The sequence below is a fragment of the Vigna unguiculata genome, chromosome 4 (assembly GCF_037176805.1).
Source record: "Vigna unguiculata cultivar grain cowpea cultivar isolate G323 ecotype 2 chromosome 4, ASM3717680v1, whole genome shotgun sequence".
Taxonomy (NCBI): Eukaryota; Viridiplantae; Streptophyta; class Magnoliopsida; order Fabales; family Fabaceae; genus Vigna; species Vigna unguiculata.
The window spans coordinates 19113240-19125321 of record NC_140795.1 but is presented as its reverse complement, the minus strand read 5'-3'; positions in this window follow the sequence as shown (position 1 = coordinate 19125321).

Sequence of the window (12082 nt, the reverse complement as noted above, 5' to 3'; positions counted from 1 at the left end):
TCTACAATTACGAACCCCCACCCACATTTGCTATGCACACAGACACGAAACAAAACCCGTTATCTCCTTTCCCATCCCCTCCACACCGTTATCTCCTTTCACCATACAGGAATTGCGAAATTGTCGAACCTCAGGGCGAATCTGAGCTGCAAGAAGGACGATTTTGGAACCTACTACGAAATGGGTTACCCTAATTTTGCTATCGTTGGGGAGAAGGTTGAATGTTTCTGCCTTTTTAACTAGTTTTTGTGTACGCTTAGTTTCTGTTGGTTTTTCATTGTTTTGTGTAGTTGTTTATTGATTTTTATAAATGACATTCCAATTTGACCCCACCATTTAGTGATGATTGCAAAGAAGTTGTTGATTTTGTGGATTTAAGAAGTTTTTGAATTTGATTTTTGTGTTAACTGTGTGAATTGAAAAGATGTTTACAAAATTGATGAATACATTGTGTCCCTACCATTTATTTTGTCGATTTCGTTCAATGTTCAGTACACAATAGTGCATGAGCATATTCGTTTCAAAAATTGAAGTCCCAAACTAGGACAAAAAGATGGATTGAAAATTTTTGGAAAGATGTTCTTCCCTAAATATATGGTGTTTCTTTATTATTTAGTGACCTTGGTAATATTTTGGATAGTTTGTACAATGCTAATTGATCATAGTGTGTCTCTTTAATTAATGATGAGTAATTCAACCTAGTTATCTGTGCTTATTATAGTGGCTTGTTGTTAAAAACATGTATCCATACTTGGTATTTTATATATTTTTCAAATTCATCAACCTTTTTTGTAAAAAGTTAAAATCAGGATTGGTTTACAAAAAGTTACCATGAAGCCAAGATTTTATTATAAAAATGATAAGATTGTTATTCACAATTCTAATAAATTATTGTATGGTGTAATTATTAACATTTATATAACTTTTATAATAGATTTAAAATTTTAGTATTTTTGGTTAATCGCGAACTATTATTTGGGTGTCGTGTTTGTTGTTTATTTATTGGAATACCTTACCTATATAAAGTGTTTACCCGAGTAGGAGATTTTAGATACCTATGGCAGAAGAAGAGGGTGAGTCAAGGAAGGTAAATGTTTGTGATTATGATCCATTTATTTATTATAGTTAATTAAGTTCATATCTTGATGTTTTTTAACATGTTTTTTAACTATTTGATTGGTATTTTAGCTTGTGGTTTGTAACCGTTGTAAAACAGACTACATTGTTCAAGTTAATGGTTTATTGAGATCAAGACATCGCTCTCGAATTGGAGTCACTCCATTTAGGTGGTGTGTTGAGATGGTGAAACCATTGGATATCAATGGAGTGTTGTTAAAACATACTCTTAGTCGGTGTGTCCTTGAACATGAAAGTATATGTATCAGGCAACATTTGGTACAGTTGTTTGTTTTAGATGTTTGTGTTTGTTTGGGTTTGAATGCTATTGGGGTTGATGTAGAATTCAATAGTGTTGTGTGCGGGGTGATCGAGTCATTATTAGAACATCAACTAATAACAATAGATGACATTGTTAATAGGATATACTTTTATTTACAGAGTGACGATGACGATGACAATGACAATGTAGACAATGTTTGTCATTTATATTTGTTGCTATGTTTTGCTCTTTTGTATTTTTCCAGGACTTCTAGGACTGTGACAAACATGCCATTTAGATTGTTGGATAACCTTGACAACTTGAATCAATACAACTGGTCAAGGTCTGTCCATAGGTTTTTGGTTGAAGGTTTCAATCGTGGTTACCACACTTTAAGGCAAGATCAAAACACGTCTGCCATAATTGTAGCTGGGTCAGTGGCTATTTTGCAGGTATTTATTATTTTAGCCAAGTTGTATTTTGTTAGCCTTGTGTTTGTGATGTTGATGATTAATTAGTTCCTTAATTTTTTTAGCTTTTGGTTTGTCGACTACTTTCGTTAAGGTCTTATGAAGGTGATGTTATTTTCCCGAGAATTTTGAGTTGGTCGTCCTTGATGATTAGGACTCATGGAATCAAATCCGCATTTGAATATAACAAGGTATTGTATTGCATTTGTTTTACTTTAGTTGATTAAGTTCTATTCCGTGTACCAATAAGGTATAAAGTTTGGACATCATTATGCAGGTTATTCTTGGTTGGGAATTAACTAAAGAGGAAAAAAACATTGATGTTGTTCATGATGCCTTAAATATTGGTGAAGATGACATCCAAAGAAAGGAATAGATGACATGTCCTTTACTGAATTCAAGCAATGGTGCAAAAGGAAGTTGAAAAGAAATTATTGGGTCATTCGTCAATTAGGACCAACTGAGCAGTATGGAAGAAGAGTATGCCCGTGGAGGTGAGGAACTTGATGCATCTTTCTTTCATCAACCTCTAGCCTTTTCATTTCATAAAGGTGATGCCTTTGATGTTGAAGAACCTCAATCATGTAATTTTGATCAATTAGAGCAATGTACTTCTGAATACAATCATCATGGAATGGAAATTATTCCCATTATTGAACTAGAAAAATGTTCATTAGATGTAGACTTAACTCAATTGTATCGGATTCTTGTCTCAGAAAATGACAGGTAAGTTACTGTTGTGGATATAAATTTCATGATTGTATTTTCACGGTTATATAGTGTTAATTCTAAATTTACACTTTTCAGGAAAGTTGTGGTTGACATAAATCAACAAATACTAACCACAATTGAGTGTTGGGGATTTCATCCTCGTGGAAAGCTTTGCAACATGGTAATGTCCTTAAGTCATGTATATTTATAAATTTGTTATTTTGTCTACTCAAATTACATTGTTGCTTTCAAATTTTGTCAGGCCATTTTGTTTGCTTGCAATACCTTCATGTATAGACAAAGAAAATTGAATGGGTTGATCAAGAGAGTTGTGTTTGGTCCTCTGTATAAGGTATTATAATTCTTATTGTTTTTTAAGTTTTTATATTTGATGGATGTTGTTGATGATGATTTATCAAAATTTAATTGTGAAATGTTGAATGTAGACCGCAGTTGTAGAAGATAGTAGAAAGGTAAAGGCAAAGAGACGCCAATGGATCTTAGGGGACGCGTGGGCTGGTTTCAGTACACGATATATTGACAACAGATTTTGTAAGAATGAAGATTTGTAATTTTATTTATTGAATAGTAATTGTGGATGTTTAGTGATTGTTTTTTTTGGAAGGTATTTGCTTCTATAATCCATGAGCAGCATTGGTGGTTTTATGCAATCAACTGTCGCACACACCAATTTTTTGTCCTTGACTCTCTTGGGAGGACACGACATGGAAGAAAAATAATAGACAATGCAATTGTAAGTTTACTTCTTAATATAATTGCTGTAGTTGGCAAATTCAATTATTCATGACTAAAATGTATGTTGATTGTAACATCCCGGTCGGATATTACTAATTTAAGTAATAAAAATTAAGAAATATGATGAAAACCTCATTTATTATACTTCGCTTCCCAAAAACGTGGGAAATTTTATAACATTTATTAATCGGATGTTATCCAAAAATCCATAATTTATGAAACTCCAATACAGTATCCAAATTCACAAATCAGTAAAACACTGTTTACAAATTTCATAAAAACAATAATGATAAAACTCCAGTAAAAGCTTTTCCCAGTTAACCCTCTCTCCGATGCTATGCTTCATCAGCACCACCTGCAACATCATCTGCTCCCGTGTAACGCATTACACGATCATCGCCAAACACAAGCAGATAGGGTGAGCTCATAAACAATTAACATATAAGTTAATAAAAAAAATTCAAGATACACCCATCTATTTTATTCTAGTTAATTATTGGCCCAAAACTTAATCCCCAAGGCTTTTCAACCTTCACAACACATAAATAATTAGCCTCAGATTCAGGGTTTATGATGCTCACACGAACCTGCCCGCTCGTAGTCTTGCTCTACGGACCTACCCGCTCGTAGTCCAACACACGTGATCCACCAACTACGTACCTTCCCGCACGCAGCATCTCTCAAGTGTGAGCACGGAACATACGAACCTACCTCGCTCGTATCCTCACACGAGAGTAACATGATATGAACCTCCCCGCTCATATCATCACGTGTTCACCACCATCCATGAACCTACCCGCTCATGGCACAGCATCCCCTGATCCAAGTTTCACAACACAACATGATAACGAAAACAACCAAAGCACACCACCCTACACAAGGTACATACTCAAGCTGGTCTTAGGGATTCCAATGCTTCCACGAACCTGCCCGCTCGTGGTCCAACTCTACGAACCTCCCCGCTCGTAGTCCAACACACGTGATCCACCAGCTACGTACCTCCCCGCACGCAGCATCTCTCAAGTGTGAGCACGGAACATACGAACCTACCTCGCTCGTATCCCCACACGAGAGTAATAGAATATGAACCTCCCCGCTCATATCATCACGTGTTCATCACTAGTCATGAACCTACCCGCTCATGACAACATCAAGCATATCCCAGACCAGGACCCACACCACAAACCATGCAAAACATATCATAATGCACCCTACCACTACACCATCACCTAGCGTAGCCTAAGCGCCGCTAGGCGAAATGGCAGTACAGACCGCCTAGCGGTTCCACATCACCGTCGGGCGCCACAACTTATAAGACATTCCTATTTCATACTATCGCTTGGCGGTTCAGTCTACACTGCTAGGCGCTACACCAGTAATGTGACACTACTGGGTTTTAGGTACTCTAATTCATTTCCTAGAATTCAACCATTTAATTCTCAAACATCCAGAAATCAACATACACATTCATATATTCCAAATTACAACATCACAACACATATGCATCTTTCAAGTATAAGCACACATTCCTCTCTTTTATAATTCATATATACTTACCTCTTAAATCAATTCCAACACACACTTTATTTTCCCCTTCTCATTTTCCCAACCCTTTGCATGCTTACAATTCCATTACATTTAAAGTATGATTATCATGTTCCCATACTTTTCCAAAACCCGTCATGATCATGCAACACTCGGTCATAGTGATATCATCAATAGTGGCCTTATTCCCTCGCTTATAACATCTTACATTCGAGCTAACATATATAGGTTCATATATTCAACATGTCTCAGCAAGCACTACCAAAAACATACTCATCAATCATGCATCAATATATTTATATATATACATTATCTTTTAGGATTACAATTCATCTCTAACACTTTCCATACGCGAATCCATTCACATTTTTCCATTTAGATGTGTGTCGTTTTCGAAATCCCCAATTCATCAACCTAAAAAGGGTGTTCTTAACAGTTCTCTCAAATTAACTCTAATTGATAGTGAAATTCCCCAATTTCTTTAGTCAAGTATTCAATTAAAAGTTAAGGATCCCTTTCCTTCCATTTAGAATCCAATCAGAACACTCAAAACACCAAAACCCAACCAAAATTGGTCCACGTCGCCTGGCGGGTGTTCATCACCGCTAGGTAGTTCAAGCAAAACCCAGAATCTGGGTTGGTCGTCACGCGTCGCCTGGCGACACAACGCTCACCGCCAGGCGGTTCCTCTCTGGAACCCAGGAAACAAGTAAAAATTGGATGAGTCGCCTGGCGGCAGTTCATCATCCGCCAGGCGGTTTCTGGAAAATTCCAGAAACACGAATTATACACAGCAGGGTATTGTACATGCATCAATTTAATCATACAGTTCATGAAATTAAACAGTACGCAATTAAAGGTACAATTCCAGCTCCCCTAACCTCTGATCCTCGCTCCAAACACGGATTGCACGTGACTTTTAATTCAAACTCACCCTTGCTCTTGCCTCACTCTTCCACAATGGTTTCCCACTCCAATTCTCCTCTACAATTCGTGCCAATCGCCCAGAAGTCTGTGATTTCGTATGCACTCCCCTGTCTCAGACTCTTAATCCCTTAATTATCCTCTCTCACTCTAATTCATTCCACCCTTAATTTCACTTAACCTTTTAAAACGAAAATTACAATAAAAGTGTGTGTTAATGTCTACTCAATATCCCTCACAATGTATTTTTCCAGCACTCACGGCTGCCTTCTTGGCTACTAGGTTTTCCAAACCTTTTCACATTCATGCCAAAGGAAAAATTGGCAAAAAGAAATTATTTAGTTCTCAACAAGGTTTGAACCCACACCCATGCACATACCAAACCAAGGCCAAACCATTCAACCAATCCAGATTTCATGATAACTCTTACAATTCTAGGAATTTATCATCACCCCATGCATTCAATATATAAACACACAAAAACGCATAATTTAAATAACACCCAAGTGGCACACATAGGACTCGAACCCAAGTCCTCACACACAATAAAATACTCTCAACCACTTGAGCTAGTACTTTTCCATGTCATAGTTCCTCACATTAACTGCTTTAAATGTTTCTATTACTCGCCATAATTAAATAATTATTTAAATAACTATTTAATTTTCTCGGGTCTTACATTGATATTTTGTACTGGCTTTTTTTAAGGCCTGTAACATGGAGATTTTATTTGGTTTGCTTTGAAATGATTCTGATGCTGATAAACCTAAATTTGAAGTCCTTACCCAAGACCTTCCCCTTCAACCCAATTTGTAAGCACCAATTTTTGTCTTACATTTTATCCAATATTACTATCTTCATATGATACTGTGATTTAATTTATGTTCACATATTTAGAGATATGATTGTGGCATGATAGTGTTGAGATATATTGAGTTGTGGGATGGTGAAACAATCTTTGATGAAAAAAACTTCCCCGCATACACTTCTATAAGTGCCTTTTATTGAATTTTGTTTTGCTCTCATCGTATTCACTCGTTATAATTTCATTTACTTTATTCCATACCGCAGGAACAACTTCAAGCACTCAGGCAACATTACATATGTGATTGGTTTATGGATCCCGAAAATATTCATCGGAATTACTTGCTCCAAGTTTTAGATGTATATAAACGTAAATAGTTTTTGTTGAAAACAATTGTAAAATATGATTCGAATATGACAATTGGCATTCAAACATTTCACTTTTGATTATATATGTATTAGGGAGGGAAATATTTATCCTCCTGTGCTTTCCATAGCCGTCCACATTAATTTGGTTCCAAAATTCAGTGGTGGTTACTAATTAATGTTTGTAAACTTTCATCTTACTTTGGAAAACGTTAAAGGAAAATTGTATCCCAAATTCAATTACAATTAATTTTGTAAGAATAAAATGGTAATTGGAATAAAGTTCCTTTTCTTTTTTGCAAATTAATTTTACGAAAAAAATATGTGGGTTTCATATTAATTGTTTTGTACATGCAACTTCACTTAAAAAATGTAGTAGGGTTGTTTTCCCAGGAATGCCCTAAGATAAGGTTTAAAATAAGTGGAATGTGGACTGTCCCTATTGTGCATAGGTGACGTTTTCCCTTTTATCGAGGGCTGAAAAGTTGGTCCATCACTTGTCAAATATGTTAATTTTGATGATGATAAAAGAAGCCTAAAAGCCATCTGGAAGTCAATATTTAGAACATGTGTTGTTATGTATAAAGCTATCTTGTAAAGTGTAATTAGAATAGTTATAATCAATACGCAAGAAGCAAATTCTGGTATTTCTCGAAAAATCAAAGTGATAATCGGTTATCACTTAGGATAATCGATTATCCTAAGCTGAGTTAATTTTTTCACGAAAAGCACTGGAATAATCGATTATCACCTCTGATAAATGATTATCTGTTCAAAAATTTGTTTTCAAAAAACACACTAGAATAATCGATTATCAATTGTGATAATCGATTATCTTGGTCAGTTGGGCGCGACTATTCAGCTTTTGACCTAATTTTCAGAACCTTTATTTAAGGAACATTAGAGTTACTTCTAACTTACCTTTTTGAGAAGGTAGAGTGCTAATGCTGTGACTGCAAGAGAGTTCTCTTAGTGTTCTTAAAAGAAGCTTTGAAAAACCTAGTGTGGGTAGAGCGATAACTTTTCCTGAGAGGTTTTCTAGGAGATTGAGTGCTGTTGCTGTTGCTAGGAAAGCTAAGGTCAAGGTTCTCTGTGTGATTCAGAGAAAGGTGTTCATTGCTTGTGTGTTCAAGAGAGGTGTTTTCTTTCCTTACTCTTTTTATTATCTGATTGTAAATCTGATATTTGTTAGTGATTTAGTTAATCTTGTTTTTGAGAGATTAACAACTGGACGTAGGGTCTTTTGATCCGAACCAGTATAAATACTTGTGTTCAATCTTCTTCTCTATCTCTTTGTTTCATCTACTATTATGTTTAAAGGAATTAATATTTGATTTAATTGATAAAATTTTGGAAAAATTTTAAAGTATTAATTTTACCACTTAAAACCAATTCACCCCCCTCTTGGTTTTTGTTCAAACGCTTAAACATTTCGCTGCGCGATACCAACAATTGGTATCAGAGCTTGCTTTGATAGTTGTTCAAATTTTTCGAAAATGGTTGGACAAAATCAAACTTTTGTTGAGGGTGCGTCTATCAACAAACCTCCTCTATTTACTGGTGAAAATTATCCTTTCTGGAAAGTTAGGATGCAAATTTTTCTGGAATCTGTTGATAGAGGTATTTGGGATGCTATGTTAAATGGTCCATTTGTTCCTGTTAATATTGTAAATGATGTGCAGGAACCAAAGCCATTCTCGCAATGGACAATAAACGAAAATAGACGCGCTCAGTATGATGTAAAAGCTAGAAATATAATTTCATCAGCCTTAACCCTAGATGAGTTTTACAAGATCTCAGTCTGCACCAGTGCACAAGATATGTGGGAAATATTGCGTGTAACTCATGAAGGAACAGACAATGTGAAAAGGACACGCAAGAACTCCTTGATTCAAGAATACGAAATGTTTCGGATGCAACACAGAGAAACTATCTACGATGTGCAGAAACGATTCACACACATTGTCAATCATCTCACAGGTCTAGGTAAAACTCTTGATACTGATGAATTAAATATAAAAATTCTTAAATCTTTGAACAGAACTTGGCAGCCGAAGGTGACAACCATCACAGAGTCACAAAATCTTGCGACAATGACGATGGCGGCCCTATTTGGAAAGCTGAGAGAGCATGAGCTTGAACTGGGCAGACTAAATGAAGAAGAAGATATTGGAAGAAAGAAGAACATTGCCTTCAAAACTGAAGTGGTTAAAGGCAAAAAGCAAAAGGAAGAAGATGATTCAGATGACGATGAAACTCTTAGTCTTATGATTAAGAAGTTTACAAAATTCATGAAGGCCAAAGGTAAAAATCAATTCAAGAACAACAAGAAGGATAATCAAGGATCATCCTCAAATTTTAAATACTACGGATGTGGAGAATCTGGACATGTCAAGGCTGATTGCCCAAATTCAAAGAAAAGTGAAGAGAAGAAGGGCAAAAAATTCTTTAAAAAGAAGGCATACAAAGCATGGGAAGACAATGCCTCAAGCTCATCAAATTCTAGCGATTCTGATAATGGAGAAGCAAATCTATGTTTGATGGCTAATCACGATGATTCTGACAGTGAGGTAAATTCTACTTGCAATGAAAATGAGTATGATGATTTGTATGATGCTTTTCAACAATTACTTCTTAAATCTAGTAAATTGGATAATGCTCATAAAAAGTTAAAATCTGATTTTAAAGATTTGCAAAGTAAATTTGAAAAATCTCTTGAAGAAGAAGAATTTCTAAAAAATAAAATTTCAATACTAGAAAATAAAGAAAAAGAAACGGTTGAATGTGCTTCATGTAAAAGTTACATGTTTGATATATGTATTTTGGAGAAACATCTTGAAGATGCCTTAGAAAATAAAAATTGTTAAAAGTTTGATCTCAAGAAAAATCCAAATAAGTCCAAGCATGCTCATAATCATGATTTAAAAAATAATACTAAAAGAACTTGTAGAGTTTGGGTAGAAAAAGGAACATCTCATTCTATGAATACATATGCATGTACTGCTACATGTTTTTATTGCATGAAAAAGGGCCATACTTCAAACAAATGCAATATTAAACATTTTGGTGTTCCAAATGGGAAGTATGATTGGGTGCCTGTTCATAAGTAGATATTTTTCTTCTAACCCTAAGGACCCAAACAAGTTGTTGACAATGTGGTATCTTGACAGTGTTTGTTCAAGATACATGACTTCTAAATCCAGAAGATCAATGTGGTATCTTGACAGTGGTTGTTCAAGATACATGACTGGAGACAAAAAGAAGTTTAAGAACTTTAAAAGAAAGGAACAAGGATTTGTCACTTATGGGGATAACAACAAGGGAAAAATACTTGGAACATGTGATGTAGGTGGAAGAAATACTTTTGAGATCAAGGATGTACTGTATGTGGAAGGACTAAAGCACAACCTTATCAGTATAAGCCAATTATGTGATAAAGGACTCTAAGTAATATTTGAGAGTGGCTACTGCACTATTCATCAAAAGGACTCCAAATAAGTAACCTTAAAAGGTATGAGACACAATAACATTTACTTGATTGATCTTGATACTGCATCATCTAGTGATATAACTTGTTTGGTTGTTAAAGAAGAAAATCCTTGGTTGTGGCATAAACGAGCTGCTCATATTCACATGCAACAATTAAACAAACTAATTTCTAAAGAATTAGTAATCAGATTGTCAAAAATAAAGTTTGAAAAAGATAAACTATGTGATGCATGTAAAAAAGGAAAACAAGTAAAATCTTCATTTCATTCAAAAAATGTGATTTCTACATCAAAGCCTTTAGAACTTTTGCATATGGATTTGTTTAGTCCTTCAAGGACAAAAAGTGTTGGGGGAAATTATTATGCTCTTGTTATTGTTGATGATTACTCAAGATATACATGGACCTTCTTTCTCACATTAAAAAGTGAGGCCTTTAAAGCTTTTAAGAAATTTGCAAAAGTAATTCAAAATGAAAAAGATTTGAAAATTAAAGTTTTGAAAAATGATGGTGGAGAATTTTAAAATGAATTATTTGAAAATTTTTGTGAAGAAAACACAATTATGCATAATTTTTCTGCATCTAGAACTCCTCAACAAAATGGAGTTGTAGAAAGGAAAAATAGATCTTTAGATGTTTTTGGTCTTAGGTGTGTCTTTCAATCTGTTGAATGGTTTTTCAACAGGTTAAAATGTCTCTTTTAGTCTGTTGAATGGTTTTTCAATAGGTTAAAAGGTTGGCTGTAGTAGTTTTAAACTGCAACAAATTCAATCAGTTGATTTAGTTTTTAATCGACTGATTTCACTTAAGTCAAGTGAAATCAACCGATTGATTTGACTATAAAACCTGTCATTTTCGGAAGAGAGGTTTGTTGATCATTTTAAAGCACGAATTTGTTTTGGAAACTTGTGGAAACTCTCTCCTTCGTGATCATATGTGTTGCAGCTGTTGAAGATTGATCTTGGATCAATTCTTGGAGCTTTTGGCTTGGTTTAAAGCTTTGAGAAAGTGGTTTGTGGTAGGATAGGTTGTGCTACCACTGAGGTTTGATCTTTCTCAAGCTTTTTGTGTGTGCCTGGTGGTTTTCCAGGTCTGCAACAGGGTTCTTGCTGTGCTGGTGTGATTCTTGTGTGATTCAATAGTCTTTTGTGGTGTTTTTGCATATTTTGGAAGTGTAAGGGTGGATACTTTGTAAATCTTTTGAAATAGTTCAAAGTCAAGCTCAGGTTGCTTTGACAAACTGGATGTAGCTCAGGTTTGAGTGAACCAGTATAAAATTTTTTGGTGTCCTCTCTTCTCTAACCTTTTTCCTTGCATTTTCATTTTAAAGTTTAAAGAACTTGTGCTTTAATAATCTTTTTCATGTTCTTGCATGTTTTCATAGCATTTGCAGCATTGAGCATGTTTACATAATCATTTGGAACCTATCTTGATCATTCTTGTGCATTGTTCTTGGTTTAAAATTCAAATTCGCATTTTTGCATTTTTCGTAGTATTTCAGTCGACTGTTTTCTTGTTTCAATCGATCGATTATACTAGAACAGAATCTGTTTAGTAAAATCAATCAATTAACTCTATTTTTGATCGATTGCAAGTGTACAGTTAAGTATTGTTTGCATCTTAACTTAGTAATCTATTTGA